This window comes from Pristiophorus japonicus, unplaced genomic scaffold (assembly GCF_044704955.1).
Source record: "Pristiophorus japonicus isolate sPriJap1 unplaced genomic scaffold, sPriJap1.hap1 HAP1_SCAFFOLD_52, whole genome shotgun sequence".
NCBI lineage: Eukaryota > Metazoa > Chordata > Chondrichthyes > Pristiophoridae > Pristiophorus > Pristiophorus japonicus.
The window spans coordinates 2,787,558-2,806,663 of NW_027254426.1; the positions used below are offsets into that span (position 1 = coordinate 2,787,558).

Here is a 19,106-nt window from a genome sequence, read left to right on the forward strand (position 1 = left end):
CCATCTGTCTAGAATTGATGATCTATCAAGCATATTATCTCTCCTCAGCTGCAATTGTTTATTTAATCAACAATTGGAAGCATCCCCTCCCCTAGTTTTTGTCCCACTCTCTCTCCCGCCTAAAAATCATATCAGCAGAAATGTTGACCTACCTACCTGCCCTTATTTCAGCCATATCTCTGTAATAGGTATAAAATCATACTCACCACTGGCACGTGGCGTTGGGAGTAATCCGGAAATTACTACATTTGGTGTCCTGCTCTCTCCTTGCTCTCTACAATCTACCTGCAGTGCCTGATACATCTTTCTCCCGATATCATTGGTACAATATGGACCACAGCCTTTGATTGGTCACTCACTCCCCCGAGTATCCCCTGCAGCCGCTCAGTTAAAATCTTGACTCTGCACCATGCAGGCAACATACCATACAGGAATGACGTCTGTGGCCTGTCTGTTCCACTGACAATCGAATCTTTTACTATTACTGCGCTTACACTCTTCTCCCCAAAACACCGCCCCCCTGTGCAGTGGTACTGTGGAATTAGCTATCACTGCATTCTCATGAACCATCGCCCCACCAGTACTGAGAACAGAATGGTGCTAGGGGAGCGAGATACACTCGGGGGACTTCTATAATACCTGGCTGCTCCTCACCTTCTGCCTGATGACCACACATCCATTTCCTGCCTGCACTCTCTTAAGCTGTCTAGTGATCATCTCATGAAACGTGCTATCCAAGAAGGTCTCGGTCTTGCGGAGTCACTGCAGTGATTCTTCCATTGATACCCCTTTCACCTGCATAGGTTCGTTGCCTAAAATGAAGTAAAGAATCGCCCTCTTCCTTGTTGGGCTTGCTACATACAGGCTAAAAAATGTTCTCCTGAATGCAACTTAGGAATTCTATGCTGTCTATACCTTTTACACTGAATGTATCCCAGTTAATATTACAATAAATGAAATCATCCAATATTACTGCAATATGCATCTGTCAGATATTTGCCAACACATTGCTTTATCTATCACCCTCGGATTTTTGGGGGGTCTACTGTACACGCCCAGCAATGTAGTTGTTCCGATTCTTCATAAAGCATCATTTGAAAATAATTCTAACATATCACCCCTTCTCATAGCTGCAATATTTTTAGGAATCAACATTGCCAACGCATCCTTCTTAATACCATCTCTATGTTGTTTGAAATACCAATAACAAGGAATGTTGAGAAGCAAATTCTGCCCCTCTTTATGCCATGTTTCAGTAATTGCGAAGATATCATGCTTCAACATAACAATCTGTGCCGTCAGCTCCGCTGCCGTATTCACCATACTCCTTGCATTTAGGAATATGCCATTGTGCACAGCCAAACTTATGTATTGTCTATTTTCCAACATTGTTTGCTCTGTCTTTCGAACTGCCACACTAATCTTCGACCTTCCAGCTCTAGCTGTGCTTTCCACCTTTCTGATTCTATGCTCATCTTCTAAAGAAGAAGTGACTGGAAGGAAGTTTCCATGGAATTCCGCCGGCCTCAGTAGTAGGTACCTTGCGTTTAGTGCGATATATCAATGCTTCAGACATAAATGTAGGGTTATGATAAAAACGTTTTTAGATTATACTAAAATCGGCTGTGTGGTTGATGATGAAGAGGAAAGCCAGAGATTGTTGGGCAGAACAGTAGAAACATGAATTCAATCATGAGGAGTCTGAAGTAATTTACTTGGGGAGGGCTATCAAGGCAAGGGAATACGCAATCAATGGTAGGGCACTCAGATGTATAAGGGAGCAGGGGGTCCTTGGAGTGAAGTTTCACAGATCCATGAATGTGGAACGACAGTTGTTTAAGAAGGCATACGGAATAATTATTTATTGGGTGAGGCATATTCTATAAGCAGAGAGGTTATGCTTCTACTGGATAAAACAATATTTGGGCCACAGCCAGAGTACTGCTTGCAGTTCTGTTCACCACATTACAGGAAAGATGTGATTGTACGAGAGAGGCAACTTATCAGATTGATGAGTATGCGAGCATCCCACTGCTGAAGCACCAATGTTCGGATTTATACTCAATTTTACTTTCCAAACTCTGCAACTTATATGCAATCATTTTATTTCATATTTGAGCGGGGGACACCTCAGCAACATAAAACGCAATTTGCAGCAGATGCTATATGGAATTGTTCAATAAATAATAGAAACACTCAGCAGGTCAGTGAACATAGTTGGAGAGAGAAACACTGGGTTTACCTCTCAGGCCAATGAGCTCTCGGCAGATCGAAAGTTTTGCGGTATTACTTCAAAGCATTGTGTGAGTTTCCTTTCAAACTATTAAGCAGCTTAAAAACAAGAATAATATACTAGCAACCCCACAAAAAATGTTATCAGCCATATGGGGGTCGAGCCCATGAACAGGGCGTCAGCAACATCACACTGCAGCCAACTGTGGTAAATTTCAGTACTGTGAGCAGCTAAATTCAACACACTTTTGTGCATTCGGCTGAAATTTCAGCGACGATTCAATTCCTTGAACCATCCTTCAAGGACCTGCACGAATCTCTCTGCATACAGCCTGTAATTATCAATCATTCACTCTCCTATCGGCAATTAGGGTGCATATGTTACTGAGTGCCACAAATCGTCACGGCATCAGCGCAGTTCTATGTGCCTGGTCTGCTGTGGATTAAATAGTCATATGCAGACAACGTTCGTGCCTATCTTTAGATGTGGGACGAATCATTGGTGTTGATAGCTTTGCGTTCTGAGAGCAGTGATGTGAGCGGTTTGTGTTCTGTTCCGATCTCGAACCGTGGACCAAATAGTTATTTGTGCATTTTCTTATCGCCATATGCACAAGCCAGCGCTTCTTTCTCCACCATACTATAGTCTCTTTCAGCCTTGGACAAATTTCTGGTTTCAGATGCAACTGGTTGCAGTTTGCGTGACACATTTGCTTGCTGTAACACATAACCGACCGTGTAAAACTACACGTCACTTGCTGGTACCAAACGTTTACATAGTCATGCAATACACGTAATTTCTTGGAGCAGAGCATGTGTCTTGCCTTCTGAAATGCTGTTTCTTGAGATTTACCCCAAACCCAGTAGTCACCCGTGCGTAGCATCTAATGCAAAGGCTCCAGCAAAGTACTCAACCCCGGTAGAAAGTTGACAACGTAGTTGAGGAGTCCAAGGAACGAACGCATCTCCGTCACGTTTTGTGGTCTGCGTGCTTTCTTGAAGGCCTCCATCGTGGAGTCCGTGGGACTGATGCCGTTCATCACAATTTGTTTCACCAGAAAATCGACCTCTTGCACCTGGAAAACATATTTGAATCGTTTCAGCCTGCGTCCCACTCGGTCCAGTCGCTTTCGAACCTCTTCCAGGTTGTGCAATTGATCGGTGGTGTTTCGACCAGTGATCAAGATGTCGTCCTCGAACACCACTATAATAGAAGCGATTTCAGCAGAATCTTCTTGTTCCTCTGAAAGAAGGCCGCTGCCAAGCGAATCCCAGAGGGGCATCTGTGATTCACGAACAATCCTTTGTGCATGTTGATGCACGTCAAATTCTTCGACGGTTCAGCAAGCTCTTGCTTCAGTTAAGTGGAGGTGTGGTCCAGCTTGGTGAACGACCTTCCCGCTGCTAGCGTTCCGAATAAGTCCTTCGCTTTTGGTAGTGGATACTGATCCTGCAACGAGACTCGGTTGATAATCACCTTGCAGTATACTCAGATTCTGACCGACACATCGCGTTTAGCACCGGCACAATTGGACTGGCCCACTCGTTAAACGCGACTTGCGATATGATTCCCTCTGGTTGAAGTCTGTCCACCACGATTTCGACTTTCTCTCGCATCATATGTGGGACTGCACCGACGTTGTGGTGAACGGGCCAATGCCCAGGAAAAAGGTGGATCTCCACTGTGAAGTTGCCGATGCCTGGCTCAAATAGTGCCGGTAATTTCTTTGGCATGTGGGCGCACGGGGTGTCATCCGCCAAGGACACGTCTTTGAAGTCACCCCAGTTGTACTGGAACTTGCCGATCCTGCTCCTGCCGAACAGCGTAGGGCCATCGACTGGTGCAAACCATTGTGGTAAATCATGCACCATTCCGTCATTCGATACTTCCACTGCCGCACTGCCTGTGATAGGTATGAGTTATTTGGTGTAAATGCAAAGTGTAGTGTGAACCGCGCTCAGTTTTGGCCTCCATGCGTTGTTACTCCACAGTTTAGCAAAGGCCATTTTGCTGATTATCGATTGGCTTGCTCCCCTACCCAGTTTCATGGAGACTGGATTGCTGATAAGTTTGACTTTTATCATTATCGGAAGGCTTTTGGTGGTGAAGATATGTTCCCCATGCACATCCTTCTCATCCTCCAGCTGAGTTGCCTCTACTGCTCGTTCAGCGTGGTCTGCACTGGATCCGTCGCTCTCTGCTGATTGTGCCACATTGTGAGTCCAAGGTCGCTTGCACAATCGCTGAAGGTGCCCCATTGTCCAACAGCGACGACACACATTGTGCTCAAAACGACATTGATGGGCTCTGCGACTGTCCCCGTAGCAGCAGTATGGCGTTAATGGATTCACATTAGTGTTCCCCAGCGGGCTTTGAGTCACCCTAGCCCTTTCGTGTACAGTCCTGCCTGCTGAAGGCATTATTTTATGCACAGTACTTTCCGCTTACCTCGATTGTGTGAAGATATCTGCTTCGTATTGTCGCTATTGGATATGAAGGCCTGGGCTATCATGATGGCCTTGCTCAGTTCCAGGAATTTGGCAGACAGCAGCTTGCGAAGGATGCCTTCGTGGCAAATTCTAAGTATGAAAAAACCCGCAACATTTCACTCAAGGATCCTGCAAATTCGCACTGCCCCAGAAGGCGTTTAAGGTCGACGATTAAACTCAACACGGTGCGGCCAACGGAGCGATCGTGCGTGTAAAAGCCATACCTGGCCATCAGGATGCTCTACTTGGGCTTGAGGTGATCCTTAGCAAGCGTGCAGAGCAATGTGTACGATTTATCCGTTAATTTGGCCGGTGCCTGCCAGTTCTTACTGAGGCCATATACCAGTGACCGACATATGGTGAGGAGAATCGGCCTGCGCTTGATCCCTGTTTCAGGCGTGACCTATTTTTTGCCACAAAGTACTGGTCGAGGCGCTCAACGAAGGCGTCCCAATCATCATCCTCACTAAATCACAAAAGAATACCAACGGCAGCCATTTCCGCGTGAAAGTTCGTGGTTGCAACTCGTCGCCAGTTGTTATGTTTGGAATATATCCACGAGGCTGTGTTGTAGATTTAAACCAGTGCGACCTTGGTCTGTTTAATATAACCCCAAAGTGAGGCAGCAACGTGGTGGACTGCCTTTTAATGCCCGGTTAATGCCAGGTCACACACACTTGACTCATAGGTCTTCCACAGGTGTGCCCTCTGGTGGCAAGTCTTACACACAAGTAAGGTCCACATACATAACAATAACCATCACATAATCCCCCACCACCAAGCTTCTCGGGGGCTACCATTCACAACAAACATAACTGGACAATCATCATTTTAGTTAGCCCTCGAAATTCGAGGAAGACTTGCTTCCACTCTAAAAGTGAGTTATTTGGTGACTGAACAGTCCAATAAGGGAATTACACTCTCTGTCACAGGTCGGACAGTCATTCGTTGAAGGTAAAAATTGGTAGTGATTCTGGTTTGCCACACGTTCCATCCACTGCCTCCGCTTGCTTGCTGCATGCACTCGGCGACGAGACTCGAGTTGCTCAGCGCCCTCCCGGATGCTCTGCATTCAATTGGGGTGGTCTTTCGCCAGGGACTACCAGGTTTCGGTGGAGAAGTATCATTTTATCAAGAGGCTTAATGGGTGTCCTTGAAATGATTTATATGCACAACTGTGCTTCGCTTGCCATGTAGGATTTCCGAGATGAGCGCTTGCTTTGGGAGTCTTGCATCAGCCATGTGAAAATGAGGCCTGCTCAATGGAGCTGGTTGATTGTGGTCAGTGCTTAGATGCTGGGGATGTCGGCCTGATCACGGACACGCATGTTGGTGCGTCTGTCCTGGATCATTTGAAGGATCTTGCTGACACACCGTTGGTGGTATGTCTCCAGCGATTTGTGCCGTAAAATGTAACTATTCACAGAAGCAGAAGCTATTTCAGGAGGATAAAGTGGACCATGAATGCCGGCATGGAATGCTTGGGCCAAATGGCCTGTCTCTGTGTCATTGATAATGATGCAGAAAGCTGCAAACTGCAGTAAGAAACCAGTGCCCTTATCAGGTGGGCAGATCATTGGCAAATAGAAACATAGAAACAGAAAATAGGTGCAGGAGTAGGACATTCGGCCATTCGAGCCTGCACCGCCATTCAATGAGTTCATGGCTGAACATATAAGTTCAGTACCCCACTCCAGCTTTCTCGCCATACCCGTTGATTCCCCTAGTAGTAAGGACTACATCTAACTACTTTTTGAATGAATTTAATGAATTGGCCTCAACAATATTCTGTGGTAGAGAATTCCACAGGTTCACTACTCATGGGTGAAGACCTTTCTCCTCATCTCGGTCCTAAATGGCTTACCCCTTACCATTAGACTGTGAACCCTGGTTCTGGACTTCCCCAACATTGGGAACATTCATGATGCATCTAACCTATCTAAAGCCGTCAGAATTGTAAACGTTTCTATACGATCCCCTCTCATTCTTCTGAACTCCAGTGAATATAAGCCACGTTGATGCGAGAGGTCGTGATGAGGAGCAGCAACAAAAGGCCAGCGTGTGTCGGGGAGGCATAGTGGAAGGTAGAGATGCGGACCGGCAGTGTCCCAGGCCTACAAAAGGCCAGCCTGAGTCGGGGAGGCCCATCTGGAGGTCGAGAGGCGGAGCTGCCGAGTCCGAGGCCTACAAAAAGCCAGCGTGAGTCGCAGAGCCTCAGCGGGAGGTCGAGAGGTGGAGCGGCAGCGTCCCAGGCCTACAAAAGGCGAGCGTGAGTCGGGGAGGCACAGCGGGAGGACGAGAAGCAGCGCGGCAGCGTGCCAGGCCTACAAAAGGCGTGCTTGTGCATCTACAGCGGGGCGAGAAAAAAAAAAAGAGTGGAAAGTAATCAAAAGTTGGTAAGTAATAGCTTATCTTTATCTTTTTAAATCTGTAAATAAACTGTTCACATTGTTGTCGCCAAATTAAGTTCATCTCAGGTTTAATTCATGGCAGGAGATCTCGGACACGTGATATACTCCTCCTGTACTATGTGGAATGTGAAGGACACATCCGGTGTACCTGACAACTACATCTGTGGAAATATATCCACGTCCAGCTCCTGACGGGCCACGTTGCACAATTGGAGCTGAAGGTGGATCCACTCTGGAGCATCCACGATGCTGAGAATGACGTGAATAGCACTTGTAGCGAGTTTGTCTTACTGCTGGGAAAGGGTCCACAACCAGATAGGGAATGGAAGACCAACAGGAAGAGCAGTGCAAGGAAGATAGTGCAGTGGTGTACTGCGGTCATCCCCCTGCAAATCAGATACACTGCTTTGAGTACTGTTGAGGGGGATGACTCATCAGGAGAGGGCAACAGCAGCCAAGTTCATGGCACCGTGGCTGGCTCTGCTGCACAGGAGGGCAGGAAAAAGTTTGGGAGAGCGAAAGTGATAGATGATTCAATTGTAAGGGGAATAGACAGGCGTTTCTGCGGCCGCAAAAGAGACTCCAGGATGGTATGTTTCCTCCCTGGTGCAAGGGTCCAAAATGTCTCGGAGCGGGTGCAGTACATTCGAAAAAGGGAGGGTGAACAGATAGTTATCGTGGTGCAAATTGGTCCAAAAGAAAAAGGTAAAAAACGGAATGAGGTCCTACGAGACGAATTTAAGGAGCTTTTGCAAAATCAAAATGCAGGACCACAAAATTAGTAATCTCAGGATTGCTACCAGTGCCATGTGCTAGTCAGCGTAGGAATCGCAGGATAGCTCAGATGAATACGTGGCTTGAGCAGTGGTGCAGGAGGGAGGGTTTCAAATTCCTGGGACATTGCAACCGTTTCTGGGGGAGGTGGGACCAGTACAAACCGAGGCAGGACGGGAACTAATGTCCTCGCAGGAGTGTTTGCTAGTGCTCTTGGGGATGAGTTGAACGAATATGGCAGGGAAATGGGAACCAATGCAGGGAGACGGAGGGAAACAACATGGCCACGTTGCAGCAAAATTCTAAAGTGTCAAAGTGTGTTAAAAAGGCAACCCTTAAGGCTCTGCTCCTCAATACGAGGAGTATTCGGAATGACGTGGACGAATTACCTGTGCAGATAGCAGTTAACGGATATGATGTGGTTGGCACCATGGAGACATCGTTCCAGGATGACAAAGGCTGGAAAGTCAACATTCAAGGGTACTCAGCATTGAGGAAGGATAAAGAGAAAGGAAAAGGAGGCGCGGTGGCATTGCTGGTTAAAGAGGAAATAATGCAATTGTAAGGAAAGTCATTTGCTTGGATGATGTGGAATCTATATGGGTAGAGCTGCCGAATACCAAAGGGCAAAAAACGTTAGTGGGAGTTGTGTACAGACCTCAAAACAGTAGTAGTGATGTTGGGGAGGGCATCAAACATGAAATTAGGGGTGCGTGCAATAAAGGTACAGCAGTTATAATGGGTGACTTTAATATGCGCACGGATTGGGTTAACCAAACTGGAAGCAATACGGTGGAGGATGATTTCCTGGAGTGCATAAGGGATGGTTTTTTAGACCAATATGTCGAGGAACCAACTAGGGGGGAGGCCATCTTACACTGGGTGTTGTGTAATGGGAGAGGATTAATTAGCAATCTCATTGTGCGAGGCCCCTTGGGGAAGAGTGACCATAATATGGTGCAATTCTGCATTAGGATGGAGAATGAAATAGTTAATTCTGAGACCATGGTCCAGAACTTAAAGAAGGGTAAATTTGAAGGTATGAGGCGTGAATTGGCTCGGATAGATTGGCGAATGAGATTGAAGGGGTTAACTGTGGATGGACAATGGCAGACATTTAGAGACCGCATGGATGAACTACAACAATTGTGCATTCCTGTCTGGCGTAAAAATAAAACAGGGAAGATGGCTCAACCGTGGCTATCAAGGGAAATCAGGGATAGCATGAAAAGCAAAGAAGTGGCATACAAATTGGCCAGAAATAGCAGCGAACCCGGGGACTTGGAGAAATTTAGAACTCAGCAGAGGAGTACAAAGGGTTTGATTCGGGCACGTAAAATGGAGTAGGAGAGGAAGCTTGCAGGGAACATTAAGACGGATTGCAAATTTTCTATCGACATGTAAAGAGAAAAAGGTTAGTAAAGACAAACGTAGATCCACTGTAGTCAGAATCATGGGAAGTCATAACGGGGAACAAAGAAATGGCGGTCCAATTGAACAAGTACTTTGGTTCGGTATTCACTGAGGAGGACACAAACAACCTTCCGAATATAAAAGGGTTCGGAGGGTCGAGTAAGGAGGAGGAACTGAGAGAAATCCTTATTATTCGGGAAATTGTGTTGGGGAAATTGATCGGATTGAAGGCCGATAAATCCCCAGGTCCTGATGGACTGCATCCCAGAGTACTTAAGGAGGTGGCCTTGGAAATAGTGGATGCATTGACAGTCATTTTCCAACATTCCATTGACTCTGGATCAGGTCCAATGGAGTGGAGGGTAGCCAATGTAACCCCACTTTTTAAAAAAGGAGGGAGAGAGTAAACAGGTAATGATTGACCGGTCATCCTGACACAGGTAGTGGGTAAAATGATGGAATCAATTATTAAGGATGTCATAGCAGTGCATTTGGAGAGAGGTGATATGATATGTCCAAGTCAGCATGGATTTGTGAAAGGGAAATCATGCTTGACAAATCTTCTGGAATTTTTTGAAGATGTTTCCAGTAGAGTGGACAAGGGAGAACCAGTTGATATGGTATATTTGGACTTTCAGAAGGCTTTCGACAAGGTCGCACACAAGAGGTTAATGTGCAAAGTTAAAGCACATGGGATTGGGAGTAGTGTGCTGACATGGATTGAGAACTGGTTGTCAGACAGGAAGCAAAGAGTAGGATAAATTGTGACTTTTCAGAATGGCAGGCAGTGACTAGTGGGGATCGAAAGGTTCTGTGCTGGGGCCCCAGCTGTTTACACTGTACACTAATGATTTAGAAGAGGGGATTCAATGTAGTATCTCCAAATTTGCGGATGGCACTAAGTTGGGTGGCAGTGTGAGCTGCGAGGAGGATGCTTTGAGGCTGCAGAGCGACTTGGATAGGTTAGGTGAGTGCGCAAATGCATGGCAGATGAAGTATGATGTGGATAAATGTGAGGTTATCCACTTTGGTGGTAAAAACAGAGAGACAGACAATTATCTGAATAGTGACAGATTAGGAAAAGGGGAGGTGCAACGGGACCTGGGTGTCATGGTACACCAGACATTGAAGGTTGGCATGCAGGTAGAGCAGGCGGTTAAGAAAGCAAATGGCAGGTTGGCCTTCATAGCGAGGGGAATTGAGTACAGGGGCAGGGAGGTGTTGCTACAGTTGTACAGGGCCTTGGTGAGGCCACACATGGAGTATTGCGTACAGTTTGGTCTCCTAATCTGAGGAAGGACATTCTTGCTATTGAGGGAGTGCAGCGAATGTTCTCCAGACTGATTCGCGGGATGGCGGGACCGACCTATCAAGAAAGACTGGATCAACTGGGCTTGTATTCACTGGAGTTCAGAAGAATGAGAGGAGACCTCATAGAAACGTTTAAAATTCTGATGGGGTTAGGCAGGTTAGATGCAGGAAGAATGTTCCCAATGTTGGGGAAGTCCAAAACCAGGGGACACAGTCTAAGGATAAGGGGGAAGCCAGTTAGGACCGAGATAAGGAGGAATTTCTTCACCCAGAGAGTGGTGAACCTGTGGAATTCTCTAGCACAGAAAGTTGTTGAGGCCAATTCACAAAATATATTCAAAAATGAGTTAGATGAAGTCCTTACTACTAGGGGAATCATGGTGAGAAAGCAGGAATGGGGTACTGAAGTTGCATGTTCAGCCATGAACTCATTGAATGGCGGTGCAGGCTAGAAGGGCCGAATGGCCTACTCCTGCAACCTATTTTCTATGTTTCTATGTTTATTTAAGAGAGGATTGATTATCAATATAATTGTGCGAGGCCCCTTGGGGAAGAGTGAGCATAATATGGTGGAATTCTACATTAGGTTGAAGAAAGAAACAGTTAATTCAGAGACCATGGTCCAGAACATAAAGATGGGTAACTTCGAAGGCATGAGGCATGAATTGGCGAGGATAGATTGGAGAATGATACTTCAGGAGTTGACAGTGGATGGGCAATGGCAGACATTTAGAGACCGCGTGTATGAACTCCAACAATTGTACATCCCTGTCTGGCATAAACAATAAAAAAGGGAATGTGGCTCAACCGTGGCTATTAATGGAAATCAAGGATAGTATTAAAGCCAAGTAAGTGGCATAAGAATTGCCCGAAATATCAGCGTAGCCGGGAACTGGGAGAAATTTAGAACTCAGCAGAGACGGACAAAGGATTTGATTAGGGCAGGAGAAATAGAGTACGAGAAGAAGCTTGCAGGCAACATTGACATGTACTGCAATAGCTCCTATAGATATGTAAAGTGAAAAAGGTTCATAAAGACAAACGTAGGTCCCCAGCAGTCAGAATCAGGGGAAGTCATAACTGATAACTAATTGAATCAATTGAACAAGTAATTTGATTCTGTGTCCACTAAGGAGGACACAAAAACCTTCCGGATTTCAAAGGTGTCAGAGGGTCTGGTAAGAAGGAGGAACTGAGGGAAATCCTTCTTAGTCATGAAATTGAGTTGGTGAAATTGACGTGATTGAAGGCTGATAAATCCCCAGGGCCTGATGGTCTGCATCCCAGAGTAATTACAGAGGTGGCCTTGGAAATAACAGATACATTGACAGTCATTTTCCGACATTTCATAGACTCTGAATCAGTTTCTATAGAGTGCCAAAGTAACCACACTTTTTTAAAAAGGAGGGAGAGAAAAAACAGGGATTTATAGATCGGTCAGCCTGACATCGGTCGTCGTTAAAATGATGGAATCAATTATTAAGGATGTCACAGCAGCGTATTTGGAAAGAGGTGACATGTTAGGTCCAAGTCAGCATGGATTTGTGAAAGGGAAATCATGCTTGACAAATCTTCTGGAATTTTTTGAGGATGTTTCCAGTCGAGTGGATAAGGGGGAACCAGTTGATGTGGTATATTTGGACTTTCAAAAGACTTTCGACAAGTTCCCACACAAGAGATTAATGTGCAAAGTTGAAGCACTTGGGACTGGGAGTAGTGTGCTGACATGGACTGAGAACTGGTTGGCAGAAAGGAAGCAAAGAGTAGGATTAAATGGGTACTTTTCAGTATGGCAGGCAGTGACTCGTGGGGTACTACAAGTTTCTGTGCTGGGGCCACAGATGATTACCTTGTACATTAATGATTGAGACTAGGGGATTAAATGTAGTATTTCCAAGTTTGCTGATAACACAAATTTGGGTGGCAGTGTGAGCAGCGAGGAGGATGCTATGAGGCTGCAGAGTGATTTGGATAGGATAGGTGAGTGGGAAATGGCCTGGCTGGTGAAGTATAATATGGATAAATGTGAGCATATCCACTTTGGTTGACAACACAGAGACACAGACTATTATCTGAATGGTGACAGATTAGGAAAAGCGGAGGTGCAACGAGACCTGGGTGCATCAGTCACTGAAGTTTGGCATGCAGGCAGAGCAGGCAGTTAAGAAAGCAAATGGCATGTTGGCCTTCATAGGGGATTTGAGTACAGGGGCAGCGAGGTGTTACTAAAGATGTACAGGGCCTTGGTGAGGTCACACCTGGAATATTGTGTACAGTTTCGATCTCCTAACTTGAGGAAGGACATTCTTGCTATTGATGGAGTGCAGCGAAGGTTCACCAGACTGATGGCCGGGATGGTGGGATTGACATATCAGCAAATAATTCAATTCGGATAATTGTGAGGTAATGTATTTGAGGAGGTCTAACAAGGCCAGTAAAGAAACATTAATTGGTACGATGCTGAAATATGTAGGCGGGAAAAGGGACTGCGGAGTGCAGATCCACAGATTCCTGAACATAGCAGGCCAGGTAGATCATGTGGTTCAGAAGGCATGTTGAATATTTCACTATATTTCTCGCGGCATTGAATACAAGAGCAAGGAGGTTATACTTGAACTGAATAAAACAGTTGGAGTACTGTGTTCAGAATGTTGCATGGACTGGAGAATTTTGCTTTAAGGAAAGATTGGAAATGCTGTTCTGTTTGATATGGAACAGAGGACGCTGCGGCGAGACCTTATTTAGGTGTATAAAATTATGAGAGACCAAAAAAGAGTGGGTAGGAAGGACTTGTTTCCCTTGGCAGAGTGGTTAACAACCAAATGGAAATATATTTAATTTTATTGGGGAAGTTTAGCTGTTGCGACAAGCTATGAGTTTGTCGTGGGAATCTGGAACTCGCTGCCTGATTGGCTGGTAGCTGCAGGAACCCTCATTAAATTTAAAAATACTTGCATGAACATTTAGAATTGCAGTAACCTGCAGAACGGACATCGAGCTGGAAAGTGCGATTCATGCTGGGAAGGTCTTGGTCGGCCGGCACCTGCACGATGGGCTGAAATGTCGTCCTTCCATGCTGTCATTTTTTGCATTTCCTACATGACAACAGTGACCACAATTTAGATGTACTTAATTTGCTGTGAACTGCTTTGGGAAATCCTGAGGTGATAGTCGCCGTAGAAATTAAAGTTTTCTTTCTTTCACAGTGTCTCAAAAAATTGCATATTAATAAGGCGGGCGAGCTCTATTTTTGGAGCCTGCTGCGAACCATGCCAAAGTAGCGGGTTTTATTCACGTACTGGCTATTTATTTTATTCTTCGTGTTAAGGTGACAGTAATTTGTAGCAGCTTAAACATTTCGGAAAACATCTCACATGGGACCTTGCAATACACTGAAGCAATGCTGCAAAACATTAGTTCTGCAGAGAGCTCATGGACCTACGGCGTGTTTGCAGCATTTAATGGACGTTTGCTTATCATCCGCGGCTTTACTCCGTCTCGTATTTCAATCACAGAATGGCTCACTGCCGGTGATTGGTCTGCAGTGGAAAATATCAAACAGCAATAAATACAATACCGGTGTGTAATCCCTCATTCTCAGCATTACGCTGCTCTGAACTGCAGCGAGCGCGCGGCCATTTGGCTAAGGCGTCTCACTTTGGTGCAAACCCTAATGTTATCAGAAAATTGCAGATTTGAGGCTTGTGCTGGTGCTTTTGTAAAATGTTGTTCAACTTTAAAAACAAAACCATGTTCACACTCATTAGCTGAAGGTGATTTCCTTGCAGGGCTCTTTATTAAATGGTATTTTTTCATTCTGTTTCCTGAGTATATTTCTCACTGATCTTTGCAAATAGTTTCCAACAAACCAACCAGCACTAATTAATGCATGTAAATTAATAGTGTTGACAATTCGAACATCAGATCCGCATCAATCAGTGTATTAAAAGGCAGTGGAGAGAAGTGTGATCAGATTCATTGATCAAATCAAAGAATGAAACATTTCCTTTTGAATCGCTGCGAGCAGGGTTCGAACCTGCGTGGGGAAACCCCATTGGATTTGCAAGTCCAACGCCTTAACCACTCGGCCATCGCAGCTACACGGTGGATTTGTTATAAGAGTCGAAAGATCGCTGCGAAATATCAGGCAAATAGACTTTTAGTTAACGTTGTATCAGGCATTCAAAAATTGTGCGATTGATTCCCACCAGAGACGGATTTTAGGTCAGGATTGATGTTTCCTGGGGAAAACAATCAAATTTTCAGCAAATCAATACTTCAGAGATGTGAAACTGCGGCCCCTGGACTTGCTGTTCCACAAAGGCTCCAATTATCCTCTGAATTATCTGGGCGCACTGGGTCATTTGCACAGTAACAGGAGCAGGACATCGAGCCTCTGACAGGTTGAGTCCATTAACCGCTCAAAAACTTGCAAAGGACACGTGGAAGAACAGTGGAATTCTGTTCTGTCGCGCGCAGCTGCTCCATAGATGACGAGAATGGATTGCCAAACCGACGGACCTGTTGCATAGAAAGAGGAGGAGGCCATTCAACCATTCGAGCCTTTTACATAGGACCAGGGGGATGACATTCCGTCCCTGATCGTGATGCACAGTTATGCGTGAGTTATCTGACACCAGAGTGCAAGACAAGAAAACGGATCTTGTTCTTAACCGAAGTAGGAATCAAAGAGACCGGGTAACCACACGAGGCAGTTTATAATAAAGGACTCTTGTGTTATTACACACAAGGAGAGGAGGAGTCATTCCGAACCTCGAGGACATTAAACAGGTGGAGGCAATTAATAGTGACATGATGGTTCAGTCACCGGACCAGGGGGTTGCCATTCCTTACCTCCAACTGTTGCCCAGGAACAGGTGGAGTCATTCAACCCTTCGAGCACATTACACAGGCGGTCAATCATAGTGGTATGATTTTTATTATGCTGAACTAGTATTCCAGAGACAGGAAATTACAGCCCACCATTTGAGTAGGGTAAATTAAATTCAATTAAATAAATCTGGCCATTAAAATGTATCAATAATGGTGACCATTTTCGTAACAAACCCGTCTGATTCACTAATCTCCTTCAGGGAAGGGGATCTGCCGACTTTACCAGTCTGGTCCTATATGTGACTCCAGACCCACAGCAACGTGGTTGACTCTTAACTGCCATCTGAAATGTCAAAGCAAGCCATTCAGCTGCATATGGTTGCTCACCAACACATTAACAATGAAATTAGGTGTGGGCAACAAATACTGCCCTTGCTAGCGATGAACACATGCTTGAATTAATCAAATAGAACACTAGGACTTCTAGATTGTTAAACAGAAACAATAAGAGGCTCAAGCCAGGTCACAATACTGAGTGGAGTCAACTAGAATGCATAGCTAGCTGGCTTCAATACATAAAGCAGAGAGTTGGGTTAAAAGGGAGCTTACATAGTGGCAGAAGGTGGATAGTGGTGTTCCACAAGGATCGGTGATGGGACCACTGTTGTTCACAAGTGATATTGACAACTTGACCGAGAAAGTGAAAACATAATGTCGAAATTTGCAAGTGACATCGATTAGGCGGGTAGTCAAAAGTGAGGAGGACTTCAACACATTAGAGGAGATCATTAATAAACTTGCAGTTTGGGCATATCATTGGCTTTTGAATTTCAAACCATATAAATGTGAGGTGTTAAATTTTGTTAGGAAGAATAGGGAGCTCACTTATTATTGGATGACACCTGTCTGGGTGGCGTAGAAGATCAAACGGAAGGCGAATACACAAAACTCTAAAAGTTAAGACACAGATTAGCAAGGTCATAAAAATGCAAAACCAAAAAGCACGTATTGTATAGAATGTAGCGAATTTATGCTAAACCTCTTTTTAAACTTTGTTAGATCACACAGGGTAATGTGTACATTTCCATTCGCCATATTATAAAAAGCATATAGAGGCATTGTAGAGGATGCAGAGAAGATTTACAAGGATGATAACAGAACAGCCAATGTACACATATCAGCAAAGGAAGAACAGGCAATATCTTTTTTGGATTGGAAAACGGAGGCTGAGGCGTTATCCAGGTTTGGTGCTCTGTTTACAAGGTAACGGTAGATGGGGTATATGGTTGGACATTAGTTTACAGATTGTACAATTCAGCTGCTGCTGTTGTCCTGCAGCACCTCAAGGATGCCCAGCGTCGAGCTGCTCCATCTGTTCAGAATCGATCCAATTTAGCACGGTGGTGGTGCCAGAAAATACGAAGCAGAGTGTCCTCCGTGTGAAGACAGGACTTAGTATCCACAAGGTGTTTCCAGTATTCGCTGCTACCTATATTGCCATGGACAGTTGCATCTGCGACAGACAGTTTGGTGATTAGAAATTCAAGTAGGTTTTGTAATATCGGAGCGGCAGTTGTGAGGGAGCACAGCACTGTCGGAGTTGCTGACTTTCGGTTCAGATCTTAAATCGAGACCTGTCTGCTCTCCGAGCTGGACGTAAAATATCCCATGCTCGCTATTCAGAAGTAGAGCAGAAGAATTCACCCCGGTGTTCTGGAATCAACTTTCATCCTACAAACAACATCTAGTCACTTTAATCGTGGGTTCTTGCAGATGCAAATCTGCTTTTGCATTTCCTACATTAGTGACCAGACTGTAAAACTACTTAACTAGCTGTGAACAGCTTTGGGAAGTCCTGAGATGAATGTCCCTGCAAAAATGCTTATGTTTTTTTTATCGTTAAATAAAAATACACAATAGCAAGGCCGGTTGAATCAAATGATTAAGCATGGCGCTGTTAACGCGAATGCTGCGCTTCCGATCCTCGTAAGGGACCTCTTTTTTTTGTGTGGGGGAGGGCAGGGTTACGTGCATCTTAGCTTTGTTATTTTAGAGCAGCTTAAACATTTACGAACGAAACTGACAAGGACCTGCAATACATTCAAGCAATGCTGCAAAATCTTAATTCTGCCAAGAGCTCATTGAACTGCGGAGACTTTCCAGCATTTAATGAACAATTCAATTATCTCCGAGAATTTGGGACATCTCGTATTTCAATCAGTTAATGACCCACTGCCGCTGATTGGTTTGCGGTGCTAAGTATGGAACTGAAATAAATGTAATTCCTGTGTGTAATCCCTCATTCACGGCATTAGCCAGCTGTGCACTGCAGGAACAGCGTGACTGAATGGCTAAAGTGTCTGACTTCGATATGAACACTGATGTTATCAGAAAATTGTAGGTTTGTGTACTGCCGAATCCTATTCAGCTGAATATGACTTCAGTCTAAAAATTGCAGGGCTCTTTATTAAAATGCATTTTTAATGCTGTTTGCTGTGTATATTTCTCACTGATCTTTGCAAGGTTTACAACAAACCTACAATCGCTAATTGATGGCAGTATTTATTAGTGTTTCCAATTAGAAAAATAGGTTTGCATCAATGATTGCAATAAAGGGCAGTTGAGGGAATTCTGTTCAGTTTCGGCGTCTGTCATCTCGTCAGCGAGCTGATTAAAACAAATAAAATGTTCACTGTAAGCAGGGCTCGAAACTGCGCAGTAAAACCCCATTCGATTTCAAGTCCAACGCCTTAACCACTCGGCCATCGCAGCTATGCACGCTAATTATTTATTAATCTACGGGTCGGTGGAAAATTTAAGACAATTGCCGGCATGCTTGCCCTGTTGTATTTCCCAGTCGATGTGAAAACTAAATCGTAGAATCATTGAATTTCACAGCACAGCAGGAATCATTTCGGCCAGAACTGGAAGCATTTACTTTCGTGAAAATCTAAACAGACTGGGGAGCTTTTCTCTGTAAAAGCCAAGGCAGATATTGTCTCTAATATTATGAAGGGATGTGATAGCGCCGACGTGCAGAAAATATTTGCTATTATGCAGGAGTTCAGAATTAGAGGTCATAAATATAAGACAGACTCCGATGACCTCAGAAGGCAATGCAAGAGTAACATCTTTGCCAAAGAGTGATTAGAATGTGGAAGGTGCTACAGCGTTCTGTAGTTGAGGCGAATACAACAGAGGCATTAAAGAGGGAGCTACCTCAGCACATGAGTGAGAGAGTAATAGAAGGATATGCTGATAGGATGAGTTGAAGTAGGATTGAAGTGATCCAGGTCTGGGGAACTATCTCCTTTCAAATCGACTAAAACCCTGAATCCTTCCTCTGTCACTATGTTTATTTCATCCAGAAAATCACATTCCTCCTCGATAGCAGTATCTGCATTGCCCCTTTCCTTTGTAAAAACAGACGAACAGTATTCATTAAGAAATTACCAAAATCTTGCGACTCCACACAAAGATTATGCTCAAGGTCGCGAAGATGTCCTATCCTGTATTTAGTTACAATCTTACTCTTAATATATTTACAAAACATCTGTGGGTTTTCCTTAACTTTAGTAGCCACGAATTTTTAATGCACTCTCTTACCATTCCTAACATCATTTTTAATTGTGTCTCTTAACT

The 19,106-nt window shown here is 44.6% G+C and overlaps 2 non-coding genes across 2 annotated transcripts; both read right to left on the bottom strand.

Annotated features, from left to right (window-relative positions):
- Positions 1–14,646: 14,646 nt before the first annotated feature.
- On the bottom strand, positions 14,647–14,729 carry trnaa-ugc (transfer RNA alanine (anticodon UGC)). The gene has a single exon. It is a non-coding gene; the product is annotated as a tRNA-Ala (tRNA).
- Positions 14,730–18,154: 3,425 nt separating this feature from the next.
- trnas-uga (transfer RNA serine (anticodon UGA)) lies at positions 18,155–18,236 on the bottom strand. Its single transcript has one exon. It is a non-coding gene; the product is annotated as a tRNA-Ser (tRNA).
- Between the last annotated feature and the right edge of the window lie 870 nt (positions 18,237–19,106).